Source organism: Eurosta solidaginis, chromosome 1 (assembly GCF_040869045.1).
Source record: "Eurosta solidaginis isolate ZX-2024a chromosome 1, ASM4086904v1, whole genome shotgun sequence".
NCBI classification, from domain to species: Eukaryota; Metazoa; Arthropoda; class Insecta; order Diptera; family Tephritidae; genus Eurosta; species Eurosta solidaginis.
The window spans coordinates 132,493,657-132,510,590 of NC_090319.1; the positions used below are offsets into that span (position 1 = coordinate 132,493,657).

The 16,934-nt window shown below is 40.5% G+C and overlaps 1 protein-coding gene and 1 pseudogene across 9 annotated transcripts in view; both read left to right on the top strand.

Moving 5' to 3' along the window:
• Nucleotides 1–16,934, top strand: part of Orco (odorant receptor co-receptor) — a 1,419,553-nt gene that overhangs the window by 441,750 nt on the left and 960,869 nt on the right. The gene's annotated exons all lie outside the window — the stretch shown is intronic.
• On the top strand, nt 1,406–3,995 carry LOC137238627 (poly(ADP-ribose) glycohydrolase-like; annotated as a pseudogene).

Below are 16,934 nucleotides of genomic sequence, written 5' to 3' on the forward strand. Positions count from 1 at the left end.
TGAACTGTAGCTGTTGTTTTCTTGGTAAAAAAAACTACCAACTAAGACTATTTTCATTTTTTCGTCTACTACCATTCCCTTTTTAGAATTCCGCTCACTGGTACCAGCATACCAACGGCAAAGACAAAGAAACGCACATTCATACATACCCGTGTATAGAATGTAAAATTCCTATGAATTGAAACAACGGGAAATGTATCAAGTGATTTTCAGTTCTTTCATTTAAATTTTTACTACGGCGTGGCCTGGCGTACAATCTACATATTTATAATAACTCATAAAAAAATTAACTTTTGAACAGTTGTGGTCAAAAAATTTTGATTTAAAATACGCATACGAATTTTTTCGCTCAGCAACTGTGGGCGGTGGTATTACATTTGGGTCATTTGCATTATGAAGAAGCTTAATGGTACAAGCTCCTATGTTCGGATAATTACTACAAGGTGAATCTTTCCAGCTGAAACGCGGCAGAGGCACAGGTATGGAAGATGTTATAATTTCCTGAAGTAATTGCATTCCAGCTTGATATGCAGCAATTAGTTTTAAGCAGGAATAAAACTGTACCCGCGAGATGTGTGGAGAAGCCCCTGGAATACCGGCTAGGACAGTGATCTCGACAAGAATGTCGTTTGGCACATTAGCTGAACGGTATAACTCCATTGCTTTGAGTATAGGTATTTTACCAGCCTTCTCTACGTCACAACATAAAACCAAGTCGCCAAAGTAACGCGACTCAATTTCGTTTAGAGGTACCTCCATTGCAGAGTCGACTACTATGACACTGTTGCTGTCAGTACGTAAATCGCTAAGTCACAACTACCAATCCGCAAATCCCTTTTTTACAAATACAATTTTGGTATGTGAACGCACTGCAGTAATATTTTTCTCCGATGGTAATAAGATTTTGCAGGATTGAAATTGATATTTGAGCTCCTATTATTTCACTTCTATGTAACTTGACGACAAAACTTAGATCTCAGATCTTGTAATTATATTTGCTAAACTTTCACATTGTACGAGGTCTACAATCCTTCTCTTTACCTTCTACGTTTTCACACGAAAATTCATCGACAACTGTCAAAATATAGCTCATGTTCCTCAGCTGGCCAAAAAATTGGTTCCCGTACACATTTTCCTGACTGCTTGGGAAAGTTAAAACAGTTTTAAGAGCAGTGTGAATATAAGCATTTTTTTTGAGGCAAGACAATCATTTAGGCATCTAAGTTTCGACGTGTTGAAAGCCTTGCGAATATCTCCGAAGTCAAACAAAATATTTTTGTGTGTGCTAGACTTTCAATTGGTTAAATATTCCTCATTATTTTGCAAAGTTTTTCGCATATTTCATTAAACAATTTACAAGTCTGCAACTAATTGCAGGTGCATCACAATAGCTTGTGCACGCACTATGGCCGAAGGTGGAAGCGGTAGCAGCGATATTAGTGCTGGCATTAGTGGAATTAGTGCGGGGACTGATAATGAGCGCAGTAGTCACGAACCGGATTGGCGAGGCTGTTCAATGAATGAAATAGATCGCGGTTTGAGTGAATTCGAATTGGAACATGTACCGCCGGTTCGTCCCAGCGACACCCATACAGTGCTCTATCACTGCCCTATACGTGAAACAGATCATGCGCCCTCACGTCCTTTACGTGCCCACCATAAATGGGATGCGACGCATGTCCTTCTACCATGCTCTAGTAAAAGTCAATCTGAGTGACTGCAGAAGATGGTAGTGCTACTATAGAATTACGTTGGGAAGTGATTGAAAAATTCGTATTACAGCCCATTATGCAAGCGGCCATAATCTCGTACAATGCAAATTAGGCAAATCAATGGAATTTTCGTGCTCTACATCGTTTGTTCGAAGATGATTTAAATGAGAGTGAAGCGCGCGTATTTTTCGAAGATCTGCTACCACGTATAATACGTTTAGCATTGCGTTTGTCAGAATTAGTACAAGCACCTATACCCTTACTTAAACAGGGACAATGTCACTCGGTAACACTTTCACAAGAGCAAGTTTCTTGCTTGTTGGCTAATGCATTTCTTTGTACATTCCCTCAGTGAAATACAATGAAAAAACGGTCAGAGTATAGAACATTTCCAGATATAAATTTTAACAGGCCATTTCAAAGCGGCGGTCAAGCTGTAATTGAAAAAATCAAATTTATTTGCCACTACTTTTCGCATAGCACAGCATCTAAATGCGTGTTAGAGTGTAAGCAGTCTCTGGAGAGAATCGGGACAGGGAGAAGCATACATCTATATTGGGTCCCAGGGCATATGGGAATAGATGGGAATGAAAAGCGGATGAACTAGCTAAAAAGGGCGCATCCCTTGAAGCTTGCTCCGTAGATGTCCCAATTAGATTGGGCGAGATTAAGCGAAGGCGAGAGGTGCACATGATCGACCAAGCGGGAAAGGCGTGGGTTCAAGCGCGGGGCTGTAAAGTGTCGAAGATTGTGTGTAGGTCTTACAACCTTAGACTAACACAGTTGCTCCTATCATTAAAAATAGAGGACTGTAGACTCATGACGGGTATTCTGACTGGACACTGCCTTCTGGCGTCACATGCCTTTAAACTAGGCTTGGTCAGTGATAGCAGAGGTAGGAAGTGTGGGTTGGAGGAGGAAACGATCGAGCACGTTCTGTGCTCGTACCCTGCACTTGCCAGGCTAAGACTCCAGCTATTAGGAGTGATACAGCTGTCAGATCTAGAAGCAGCAAGTGGCTTAAGTCCTAGGAAGCTTCTAGTATTTGCTAAGAGGACGGAGTTATTTTATAACACAGGTCCTGGTTTTTGATAGGGTTTTTCAGTTTGGTCGTTAAAACAAACTTCTGGTAACACTACGGACTCAATCAGTCTATATGAGGTCCTCATGGACCGGCCAGTTCAACCTACCTACCTACCTGCCACTACTTTCGTCGTGTTTGTCCGACTGAGCGCGATAGTTCCAATGTGCCTACCGGTGTAGTTACATTTACACCTCACAGCTTAGGGCCTAGTGACCTTCCTAACTGGGCTGAATGTAAAGCTCCATTGGGCGCGATACCTGTACACCTCACATCTACCGGAACGATTGAGGATCACAGACTTGGTTTACTTCAAGTTGATTTTGCTAATAAATTTCTTGGTGGTGGTGTTCTCGGTGCTGGATGTGTGCAAGAAGAAATACGTTTTGTCATATGTCCCGGTCTACTTATTTCCAAATTATTTACGGAATGTTTACGACCTACCGAAGCCCTATTGATGGTCGGCGCCGAACGGTACAGCGACTACAACGGTTATGCAAATACTTTCGAATGGGCTGGAAATCATGATGATTTTATACCATTTGATAGTTCACGTCGTCGTCCAACCCATATTGTAGCTATTGATGCTTTACATTTTATGCAATCACAACATCAATATCGTGAAGATTTGACTGAACGTGAATTGAATAAAGCTTATGTTGGATTTCAACATACACTAAGTTCAGCACCACCTTGTGTAGCATAAGGTATTTGGTACAGGCTGTGGTGCATTTGGAAGTGATTCGCGTTTGAAAGCTTTAATACAACTCATTGTGTGCACAATAACTCAACGACCTCTGGCATATTTTTACTGTTGGTGATGCTAAATTACGGAACGAAGTACAACGCATTCACACATTTCTTTTGGAACATAATGTGTGTAAAGGATTTATGGAACTTACTAACTAGCTATCAACGTCAAAATATGTCATCGAATAAGCTGTACAATTTTATTTACGGCTGCATTAGTAATACCTTGAAGCGCAGCCTGAAGACGAAAGCCGCCTCACCAAAGATTAAGAGTTGGCAAAATTTAATGAAACGCTGGTTGAAACCGCAAACATCAAAATTCAAATGAAAATACGATTTCCTCTGCCTCCTTTACGTCGCGGCGAAGCAATTTGAGTGAAGATAGATTCGCCACTTCCTCGGATACGGAAGTTGAGGACGCTGATAGCAACCCACAGAGACTTCGCCTATAACCATAATTCATCGACCTCACCGTCAGCTAGCACAAGGAAAGTGATGAATGCCCGAAGCACAGCTACAGTGATCTCACCATAACGTCACAATCAAATGATAGTGGGGAAAATGAAATTGTTACTGGTTTCAAAAGCGAGACTAGAAAAACAGAAACAAATAATAACGCAAAACCCTTACCATCATTAGCAGAGAAGAGCACAGGCATCGGTGCAATTCAGAAACGAAACATCAAAACCAAGGAGAATTAAACAAGGGGTGCCACAGGGTGGTGTCCTATCCCCACTTTTGTTTAATTTCTACATATCTAAGCTACCTTTACCACCGGAAGGAGTCACAATCGTTTCCTACGCCGATGACTGCACAATAATGGCCACAGGCCCAGGCCCAGAGATCGATGAGCTATGCAATAAAATAAATGGCTATCTCCCTGATCTCTCCAGTTTTTTCGCCTCGCGAAACCTGGCATTGTCACCGGCTAAATCTCCCGCGACCTTATTTACAACATGGACGCCCCAAATGTCGACCATATTGAACATCCACGTCGATGGCCCTACGCTACCGACTGTCCTACACCCCAAAATCTTGGGTGTGACGTTTGATCAGGATCTACATTTTGGTGCGCACGCAACCGCAATTGTTCCGAGAATTCAGAGCCGTAATAAAATCCTCAAATCCCTTGCTGGCAGTACCTCATGACCACAAAGCAATTAGCCAGCCGATTACGTGCTACGCGTCACCCATATGGTCGCCAAGCCTAAAAACTACCCACTGGAAGAAACTACAGGCCTGCCAAAATACTGCTCTCAGAATCGCCACGGGCTGTCTTCTTATGTCCCCAGAACACCATCTGCATAATGAGGCGAGAATACTCCCCATCAGGGAGAGAAATGGGATGCCAGTTTCTGTTGAATACCCAGAAACCTGGGCATCCCAACAGACATCTGATTGACGAACCAGCACCGCCTAGGGGCCTAAGGAGTCATCTCCGTAAGCATTTTGAGGAAATACGGCACCTGGGATCCCAGCCGTATGAAGCGAAAAAACATAAGCAGGTCTTTGGTGAACTCCATAGACAGGCGTCGGACCTTTATGTCGGGAATTGCCCGGTGAATCCAGTACCTGAAGAAAAATATCCAGAACTCGCGGAAGAGGAACGCATACTCCCCAGGGAAACGCGTGTCACTCTTGCTCAACTTCGTTCTGGATACTGTAACAGGATAAACTCTTATCTATCCAGAATCAACCCCGACATACAAAATGTATGCCCCGCTTGCAATGTGTCCCCACATGACACCAACCATCTCTTTAATTGTAATGTGGAACCAACGCCTCTAACACCCCTTTCCTTATGGTCCACCCCTGTTGAAACGACAAGTTTCCTTGGACTCCCGTTAGAGGATATTGATGACAATTTGTGATCGGTCGCGGCTGTTAGGTGGGGCGAGCATTGCTACAACAACAACAGCACAGGCTCATAGGCTCACAGGGTCGTCAACGCTCGCTACTAGAAATGCTAGATCCATGTTATACAGCAAAATCAAATAATGGTCCCGTTACAAAACGCATATGTCTTAGCAATGAAAAAGTCGAAAATAAAGATTCAACAACCGAAAAAATTACAAAAAAGGTATATAATTAAACTTTAAATCATAAATATTTTATATATTTTTAAATGGTACTTTCAAGTAGTCATAGAAATATTATTTAAATAGGTATCGGGACTTTGGTGCAATATCCTTTTGTGACGTAAATGATAAAGGCGTACCATCAGATGAGGAATCCGAAGAATACCTTATTAAGTAGTCCAACGTAAGATGATTGTTATTTATAAATCCTGTAATTATATTTAGAGGTTTTTATTTTTTTTTTTATTTTTTAATTGTTACCCTACACAAATTTGCACTATTTTATATTCGTTTTTTGGTTTATTTTATATGCGGGGACCTTGAATTGAGATCTGAGATTCAAATGGTTAACAAATACTTCATATGCATTTAATGATTGGATTATCAGCAGTGATTAAAGTTTTTGTTTCAAAACCATTTTGGATCAAAATGTATATTTTATGGTCTTAGAATAAACCTTTTAAAATTAAAAACACAAATTTAACACCAACAATTTTTAAGTTCAATAGCAACTGATATTAACGGGTATTAAAAGTAAGATTCCACTTTTTACTGTGTAGCCAGTCGCCATGTGTGCGGTTATTTCGATGCAAAGATTGAGTTTATTAATTCGATAGAGGTTTCACGGTTTTTTTTTTTTTCTTTCAAGTCCTTTTAGTAATTTGTTTCTATAAACACCCCAACACAAGTAAAATCCACGACTTTCGTTAAACGTTGGCTCATCAGAGAGAACGACTGAAGCTATTCCTCAGTTAAGTTATGCATGAAATTTAGAATTAGTGCGTAGATTTAAATATATATTATGAATTCGTAATATTATTATCATTGCTAAAATAAAGATTAGCATTTATAACGAGTTCTGTGGCAGACCGGGGATCTGCCTTAGGGTTCTGGTGTCCTCGCTCGGGGTGAGCGAGTGAATTTTGGGTTTGATTTTGTAAAAATTAAAAATAAGTGTTTTGCGGCATATGGGGGATCTGCGTGAGGGCTTTTCTGGTATCCTCGTTATGGGAGAGTGAGTGAGTGGGAAGATTTCTGGTCTCTTCGCTCGGGGTGAGCGAGTGAATTTGTGGAATATTTATTTTTCTTTTTTTGAAAGGCGGGATGTGGAGGAACGGGGGGGATTGTTAAGAGAAGCTCTTGGTCCTCTCACAATCTATCTTCGTGGGAAGAAGGATCAGTTTGAGCAAAGGTCGTCTGACTTGACCCTTCTCGGTTATGAGGTCGATTACACGTACTCGGCTATCTTCGCTGGGGTGTACGTTTACGACTCTACCTAACCTCCATTCGTTGGGAGATAAGTTGTCCTCTTTGATGACAACTAGATCATCCACTTTAAGATTTTGCTTTGACTGTTTCCACCTCACTCGTTTTTGAAGTTCGGAAAGGTATTCGGTTTTCCACCGACGGCAGAAGGTTTGATGTAGGGCCTTGAGCTTCTGCCATCTGTTTATTATGGAGGCCGGGCTTTCGTTCACATCCGGTTCTGGCGGCGCCAGAAGATGGCTGCCCGTTAGGAAATGTTCTGGGGTTAGTGGTTCCAGGTCCGTTGGGTCATTCGACCCTGGACTGAGAGGGCGCGAGTTTAGGCACACCTCAATCCTGCACAAAAGTGTTTGGAACTCCTCCATAGTATATTTGTTGGGAGAAGCGATCTTTTTGAAGTAGCTTTTGAAGCTCTTCACTCCCGCTTCCCACAGGCCGCCCATATGTGGAGCACCGGCGGGAATAAAATGCCAGCTCAATGCATGATGACTATAATTTGAGACTCTTTTGTCTAGGCTTTCGGCCAGAAAGGCTTTAAATTCGGATCGTAAAGATCTTGATGCTCCGACAAAGTTTGTACCATTGTCGGAGTAGATGTTTTTCGGACATCCTCTTCTCGCGATAAAACGCGAGAAGGCTGCGAGAAAGCCTGGGGTGCTGAGGTCACTAGTGGCCTCTAGGTGAATGGTCTTAGTGGAGAAACAGACAAAAAGGCATACGTAGCCTTTGGACAGTCGACATCCCCTACACGGGAGCTTTTAATGTCGAAAGGCCCCGCAAAGTCTACCCCGGTATTGGCGAACGCGCGGGTAAAAGTAGTCCGTTCGCAGGGAAGGGTACCCATAAGTTAGGACTGCGCCTGCTCTCGATGAATAATGCAGGTTTTGCAATTGTGGATGATGGCTCTGATCATGGTCTTGACATTCGGTATCCAGTATTGGGTTCGGATAAGACGGAGCATGAGCTGGTTCTCGCCATGAAGGGAGTCATGATGAGCCATCATAACTGTAAGGCGATACAGCCTACAGTTGTAAGACAAGATGATCGGGTGACGCTCGTTGTATGACATGTCTTTTGAAGCCCCTAGACGCCCCTCTTCTAATAATATCATCTTTGACGATGTATGGGTTGAGTGACAGTATTTCACTCTTTCGATCAATAGGTTCCCTATTTTTCAATTTTAAATATTCTGTACTGTAAAATTGTTTCTGACAGACTCGTATTAATGCTTGAGTCGTTGCCTTAATCTCATCGGCTGAGATTATACGCGACCTTTCGTGGAACATGTCTTTAGTTTTAGGATGCGTTCTTCTATAGAATCTCCTAACATAGGATAGAACTTTCAAAGCCCTGGGCAGATTTGAAAATCGATCGAGAATATCTATTTGATCTACCCTTGTCGTGGCATATGTTTGTGCCCTCTTCTCCTCAACGGACGTTTTGTATTCGGTGTCTTGTGCTGGCCAGTGGGAATTGTCTTCTTGCAGCCAAGAAGGTCCCTGCCACCACAACGAATTGTTGACCAACCCTGATGCAAGTAGTCCTCTGCTTCCTAGATCCGCTGGATTAGATTCCGAGTCCACGTAAAGCCAGTCCTTGTTACCGACCATATCGATGATCTTAGTGATTTGGTGTGCGACGAAGGTTGACCAGGAACAGTGCGGCTTACTTATCCATGCGAGTACGATGGTTGAATCCTTCCAGAGGTGGCTGGTCCCAAATGAATTTTTCGGAATATTGATTCCATGATTTCTGCAAGCAGCACGGCGCCGCAGAGTTCTAAACGTGGTAGCGAGATGGTTTTCACTGGAACTACTCTGGTTTTTGCTAAAAGTAAGTGTATGAAAACCTGTTCGTCTCTTTTCACGCGCATGTATACCGCTTCCGCATATGCTTTCTCGGAAGCGTCACAGAAGCCGTGGATTTCTATGTCGTCTTCCGGTGAAAAATTAACCCACCGCGGTATCCTAATGTTATCTATTTCGCTATAGTGTTGGGTTTTCGTTTATTTGGGAACCAGCATCAACACTAGCAACAACATCAGCACTGAAATCCAGCGAAGAATCAATCTTGACAATAAATGCTACAATAATGCTGTACGAGCTATACGCAGACATCAACATAGTCCAGCGAATTAAAACGCAGCGGCTTCGCTGGCTAGGCCATGTTATGCGAATGAATGATGATGCTCCGGCCAAGAAAGTGTTTCTATCTGAACCCGCCTATGGAAGCAGAGGTAGAGGGCGGCCCCCACTCCGTTGGAAGGACCAGGTGGAAAACGATTTAAACTCCCTTGGTGTGACCAATTGGCGCCGGTTGGCGGAACGAAGAAGGGACTGGCGCGCCTTGTTGGACGGTCATAACCGTTTAGACGGTTAAGCGCCAATTAAGTAAGTAAATTGGGCGAAATTTTCCCACCGTTCTAGGGTAGTTGGGGAGACAGGTTTGTCCCACCCGGTGCCCTCTACCCAGATATTCTGCATTAGTGTTTTTGTCACTATGACCATTGGTGCAAGCCAGCCTAAAGGGTCGAAAAGTTTGGCTATATCGGATAGGATTGCGCGTTTGGTGATGTTCTCGCCATTCTCTAAAGCTCCAGCTGTAAAGTAAAACATGTATGAGTGCGCGTTCCATCGTATTCCGATTGCTTTCACCGAGCTAGCCTCTTCAAACGCTAGGAAGTCCTCGCTGAGCAGATCCGTTTTGGGTATGTCCTGAAGGATTTCCTCACAATTTGATGTCCACTTGCGCAATGGAAAGCCAGCTGAGTGTAATGCTTCGCGAATCTCGTTTCTTGCTCTGACAGTTGACGCTATTGTATGTCCTCCAGATAAAACGTCGTCGACATACATACTTTCTCGTAATATACCCGATGCTATTGGGTGGGTATTTTCTACATCATCAGCCAATTGTAGAAGTGACCGTATCCCGAGGTAGGGGGTGCAGTTTACACCAAAGGTGACAGTCTTTAATTCGTAAAGACTGATGGGTTCGTTGGGGGACGTTCGATGGACAATTCTTTGAAATTTGGCGTTATTATCGGTCATCCAAATTTGCCTATACATCTTTTCTATGTCACTGTTAAAGACAAAGCGGTACAGTCTTCAACGTAGAATTAAAATGGGCAAGTCTGTTTGGAGTACTGGACCTGGGTGGAGTATGTCATTTGGGCTAATTCCATTTGCCGTCGGACTTGACGCGTTGAAGACGACGCGCACCTTGGTAGTGGTACTTTCCGCCTTTACAATGGCGTGGTGGGGCAGGAAATAATTATCCGCATCGTCGGATGGTATATTATTCTTGATTTTTCTCATATGTCCAAGTGTTTCGTATTCTGATAACACCCGAACATACTCTTTCCCTAACTCTTGGTTTTTCAGTAATCGCCCCTCATTTCTGAAGAATTGTGAACATGCGCGCTTTAGGGACGGTTCTAATTTAATATTCTCAGGGTAATCCTGCCTGAATGGTAGCGAAACTGTATACCTCCCATTTTCATCACGTTTTGTCGTTTTCCTTAAATAACTCTTCAAAATACCTTTCTTCTTCATTAAGCATTTTATTTTTGGGAAAATTTTCTACCTCCTAGAAAGCTTCTAATTGGTTGTCCAGCGCAACCTCGTTGTAAAATGACACGATGCTCTTCACTGGACTCGGTGCTTCTATTCGACCGGTTAGTATCCAACCGAACACTGTCTCTTGCGCCACTGGTGAACGTAATTCGATGGTGGATGCCTCTCTAACTTAAGCAGATACCTCATTGGTGATGCCTGACACTTGGGCATGCATTTTCCTCGCCGGCAAATTAATTCTGCGTTTCAGTCTTTCTGTCATGAAAGAACATTCAGACCCTGAATCAATTAATGCCCGCGCGGAGAAGTCGGTACCATTATAGTAAATGTGTACGCGAGCAGTTCCTAATAGCACACCTGTGCTGGAATTGGCATGACAGGATTTTACAGATTGTCGCGCCTGTGCCGAAGTTGTTGGGATATTATCCGGCTCTTTGAAAGGATTGCGTAGAGCAGTTTGCTGAGATGTATCCGCATGCATGAGCGTGTGGTGGCGAGAGTGGCATTTGGAACAGTTGTAGGAAGTGGTGCACTTCGTCACGGTGTGTCCTGGGGATAAACAATTCAGGCAACCACTTGTGGATTTTATAAATTTAATCCTTTCTACTGGGTTTAACTCGCAAAAGCGTGAACAGTTCGTAATCTGTGTTCCGGGGTTTTTCACATTTTAGAAATTGATTTTATTGTTTGCTTGGATACTTTTGTTTGAAAAGCACCAAGTCTTTTAGTAGGGGGTTCTGCCGATTGCCGCGACGCGTTTGGTTTTTGCACTTTCGAAGTGGCATGCCCTGTAAAACCAGACACTGTTTCAAGTGTCTGAAACCGATTAGACAGGAATTTATCCATATCCTCCCACTTGAATATATCCATTTTATGGTCTATACTTTGCTCCCAAAGAGCCAACGTGCTCTCTGGTAACTTGGTTGAGCAAAGATAAGTCAGGATTGCATCCCAATTGGACGTGTCAATTTTGTGGCATTTGAGGGACGAAATACAATTATTTATATCATTTTGTAGCTTTTTTATTGAACTGCCACACTCACTTTCTACCTTTTTTAAGTTAAATAAAATTTGTAGTTGTGTGTTAACTAAGATACGTTTGTTCTGGTATCTTTAACACAAGTTTTTCCAGGCCATCTCGAAACCTTCATTTGTGAGAGGGCATTTTTTCACGATGTCTTTTGCTTCGCTTCTGCAATTTTTTGTTGAGATTGAATAATTTTTCCACCCCTTTCAAACTAGAGTTGTTTATATAAATTGACGTGAACAGGTCACGAAAAGTTGGCCAAGACAGATAATCCCTTTTAAAGACTTCCGTGTCGCAAGCAGGGAGGCGAATTTTATGCCCATGAGGTTCTTGCTCAGGGTTGACGTTCTTTTCATCCTTCTTGTATTTTTCTGCCCCAGTAGATATAGACGCTGAACATCGCACGTAGATTGCGTATGCTGCCTTTTGCTTCTTTCTGACCGCCATAACGCCATCCCCTGACACCTCATCAGGTCCCAAAAGCGAATCAAACGCAGACTTTACCTTCTTCCACAAGGACCGCAACTCTTCCTGCTGTATTGCAAGGGCGTGTTTGCTATGGTCGCTTTCCAGAATAAGGCTGTAATCTTTATCAAACTCTGCGATTGATTCTGCTAAACGGATGCAGGTTTCCATTGTTTTATTTACGTTTATTAACGAGAAAATTTCCGATTAGAAAAATAGAACTCTTCAGAGTTAAAATACCTGTCCAGCCCTAAATAAAAACTATTGAACTTCGAAGTATATTATTTAGTACTTTTATTTCAGACTTTGTCAGAGTAGCGACAACGAAAAAGGGTTCGTTTTATAGACTTTTTGCCACAGCAGCGACAACAACAAAAAGGTTTAATTTACAGACTTTTTGTCTCAGCGGCAATAACAAAAAGGGGGACCACTCGCTACCTCCACAAATAATGGGTGTATTTTTGAAAAAATGAAAAAGTGCGTGCGATATTCGAAACTAAGCGCAAAAAAAAGTGTTTAAAAAGTGAAGTGAGCACCGAATTAATTAATTAAATTGAACTTAATTTCGTGTTTGTGCGCAAAAAAAAACAACAACAAAAACCTATTTAGTATGGTGCGGAAAGTGAGGTTAGGTTACCCTCTTCCTTGTGTTGTGTCTGGAAAACCTTACCACTGGTGGGGGGATAGACCAGATAATCACAAGGATCGAAATAAAATTAATAAAGCAAGTGATTTAATTTCTGAAATTGGAAAGAAAAAATGGTGCTCACTAAATAACTTCACTTTTTCACTTCCTTTTTGATTTTAATTTTTCGCGCACTACACGGGTTTTTTTCTTTATTTTGCAAAAAAAAACAACACTCAAAAAAAAGTGGCAAGAAATATAACACTTACTTCTTATTATTTGTTGTGCTGTGGATCTGGCGGTTCTGCTAAGATGTGCTGTAGCAATCCTTTTAAAAAATTTGTAGGCAGATGTGCTGTGGCTAACAAATTTTAGTAGGCAAAATCCTTCGGCAAAAGTTTATGAAGCGGATGAATTGTGCTGTGCAGGAGGATTATCTGGTGCAGTGGACTATAAATTTAGGCTTTTAGTTCCTTTTTCCGGGTCGAAGGACCAATGTTCGGCCTGGGTGCGTCTGAAACCGACAGTGGGTAGGCGCACACGGGTCGATCTCCGGATTGATGGTTCACTCGAAATAAAACAGAGAAGAAAAACGCAAAGAGGATTTCCTCGTTATAATAGTGTTTTAATTAGAGTGTAAGAAAATATACAAATGGATACAATATTACCTTTGTGTTTAAAGTGACGATGGTGATCCTGGGCGATATGAACTGCTTGGCGGTCGATCATAAAAGAGACCGGTTGTCCCGTTGATGACAACCGCTAAGCCGCGAAAAAGTCCTCTGGTGTTAGGAAGGGGAAAAAACCACACACACAACCACCCCCACATATACGTGCATGGGTGCTGACAACCGGCACACACACACGTGCATGTTTATGAAACGCATGCATATGCATGCATGCACACAAATACGGCGTGAGTGTGGGTGGATGGAAATATTATTAAACGTTAGGGAGGGGTGCCGTCAATCAAGTAAAATAATCAAATCAAACAAATAGACAAAATTGGCTAATTCGTTGTAGTTCTATAAATAGAACAAAAACAGCAACAATACCAAGTTTCTTTGAAAACCGCCTTACCACCAAGCATAACTTTAACACATAATTACATACCAAGTATGCAGTCTGTAAAAGATGAAATATGCAGAGAAGGCAATTGGGAAAAACTTTACAACATCTAAGACATGACGTGGCTGAATACGTTTGTAACATTTTCAACTATCGTAGGAATGCGGGTTCAAATCCCACTCCCGGGAGAAAAGGTATAATCGAAACAGCTGTCGCCTTGTCCGTCCTGTTGTCACGTTGTTTAAATTTTTCCCAAATTATTAAAAAAATTATAAAAAAATTAAAAATTGTTTCAAATAAATCTTTTCATACATTTAAAGCAATACGGGCAATCCCCGATTAACTCATAAAAATAGACAAAATTGGTTAATACGTTGTAGTTCTATAAATAGAACAAAAACAGCAACAATACCAAGTTTCTTTGAAAACCGCCTTATAACCAAGCATAACTTTAGCATATAATAATGTTAAGAATATTAGCAAAAATAAGGAGTGCTGCCAGCTCTAAGCCGATGCTAAGCAGTGACGTGAATGCACATCAATAATTCAATCATCATGTATCTACATTAACGAAACAATAACTGGGTCTACATATATGTACCATGTACGTATACGAGCAGCGGAGAGTCAATGCACAAACATTATGCATATATCTGAGATACTCCTATAAGTATGCAATGAGAAAAACTATAAAATTGTGCAATTGTAGTTACAGCTGAGAAGTTTGAGAGCTACTGGACTAGTAGATTATAGAAGCGCCTTGAAGATGTGAACGTTGAAATCAGACAGTATATAAGGCAACAGGTGTAGAGGCGCTGGAATTCAGTTTGATTTGAGTTGTCAAGCAGTTACGACTAAGACGATATCTAGCGAGCAATAGCAGTATTATTTTGAAATTCAGTTTGATTTGAGCTATCAGTTTGGTATAATCGAAACAGCTGTCGCCTTGTCCGTCCTGATGTCACGTTGTTTAAAGCTAAAGCGAACACCACCAGATAGTTTCTTTTATTTGTTACAACTTTTTTTCATCGGCAACAATCATTACAGCAGTAACTTTGCTAAATAACATCAACCTAAAATCGTTTCCGTTTCTGGAGTTCGCAAACGTCAAGCAGTATAGTTGATTTTTATCTTTGCACTTGTCTTTTTATACCTTTCATGAAAATGAAATGGTATATTAATTTCGTCACGAAACCGAAAATTGTAAGTCCTTAAAGGAAAATAGATAGGCCCACCATTAAGTATACCGAAATAATCAGGTTGAAGAGCTGAGTTGATTTAGCCATGTCCGTCTGTCCGTCTGTCTGTTTGTATGCAAACTAGTCCCTCAATTTTTGAGATATCTTGATAAAATTTGGTGAGCGGGTGTACTTGGGTGTCCGATTAGACATTTGTCGGAACCGACCGGATCGGACCACTATAGCATATATCCTCCATACAACCGATTTTTCAGAAAAAGAGGATTTTTGTAATATCTTACCCAATTTAACAGATTGAAGCTTCAAACTTCACCATATACTTTCGTATATTGCACATATTGTTGCCTGAAAAAATTTATGAGATGGGTGGTATATATAGTATATATCCCCCACAACCGATTGTTCAGATAAGGAACTTTTCGTAATTACTGCCCTATTTTAAGAGCTAGAGGCTTCAAATTTCAACGACTGCTTACGTATATAGCATATATTGTTGTCTGAAAAAATCATAAAGATCGGTGGTATATATAGTATATATATGGTGGTATACATATATAGTATATATATAGTATATATATATATATTTTCGCAAATTTTAGCCCCATTTTAACAGCTAGAAGCTTCAAATTTCACCGAATATTTACGTATATAGCATATATTGTTGTCTGAAAAAATCATAGAGATCGGTTGTATATATAGTATATATCTCATACAACCGATTGTTCAGATAAGAAACTTTTCGCAATTCCTACCCCATTTTAACAGCTATAAGCTTCAAATTTCACCGATTGCTTACGTATATAGCATATATTGTTGTCTGAAAAAATCATAGAGATCGGTTGTATATATAGTATATATCTCATACAACCGATTGTTCAGATAAGAAACTTTTCGCAATTTCTACCCCATTTTAACAGCTATAAGCTTAAAATTTCACTGATTGCTTACGTATATAGCATATATTGTTGTCTGAAAAAATCATAGAGATCGGTTGTATATATAGTATATATCTCATACAACCGATTGTTCAGATAAGAAACTTTTCGCAATTTCTACCCCATTTTAACAGTTATAAGCTTCAAGTTTCACCGATTGCTTACGTATATAGTATGTATTGTTGTGTCAAAAAATCATAGAGATCGGTGATATATATAATATATATATGATGGTATATATAGTATATATATATAGTATATATATATTTTTTTTTACGATTTCGGCCCCATTTTAACAACTAGAAGCTTCAAATTTCACCAACTGCTTACGTGTATAGCATATATTGATGTCTGAAAAAATCATTGAGATCGGTGGTATACATAGTATATATCTCATACAACCGATTGTTCAGATAAGAAACTTGGCGCAATTTCTGCCCCGTTTTAACAGTTAGAAGCTTCAAATTTCACAAAATGCTTACGTATATAGCATATATTGTTGTCTGAAAAAATCATAGAGATCGGTGGTATATATATTATATACTTCATATAAACTGTCATTTTGACCCCTTTTTTACGGCTAGAAGCTTCAAAATTCATCAAATTTCATCAAATAGTTACGTTTACGTCATATATTTTTGAAATACGTGATTCGTAGTCATAGTTTTTACATGCAGACCACAAAAAACGTGAAGCTTTGCATCCTCACACAGATTACCTACCTATTTTTTATTTTATATTTATCTTAAAAATCGTTTAGATATGTTCAAATTCCACCAAATGCTTACGTGTATAGCATATATTGTTGTCTGAGAAAATCATAGATACCGGTGTTATATATAGTATATATCCCATGCAACCGATTGTACAGATAAGAAACTTTGCGCAATTTCTTCCCCATTTTAATGTAATGTAATGTAATGTATTTATTTATTACGGCTTTCCTAAGCCTAACTTAAATCTATTTTACATGTTTATAATTGTCTTCTGAACTATGCAATCTAGAATAGTTACATCTATGTCCTACCTTGGAGTACTATGGATGGGAGACTTCCAGATCATGCGAACAAAGCGTTGTGATTATGTAGTATGTAGGCATTTTACGCATGTTAGTAAAGCGCGAAGGCAACATCTGCACGGCGATGCACTGAGTTAA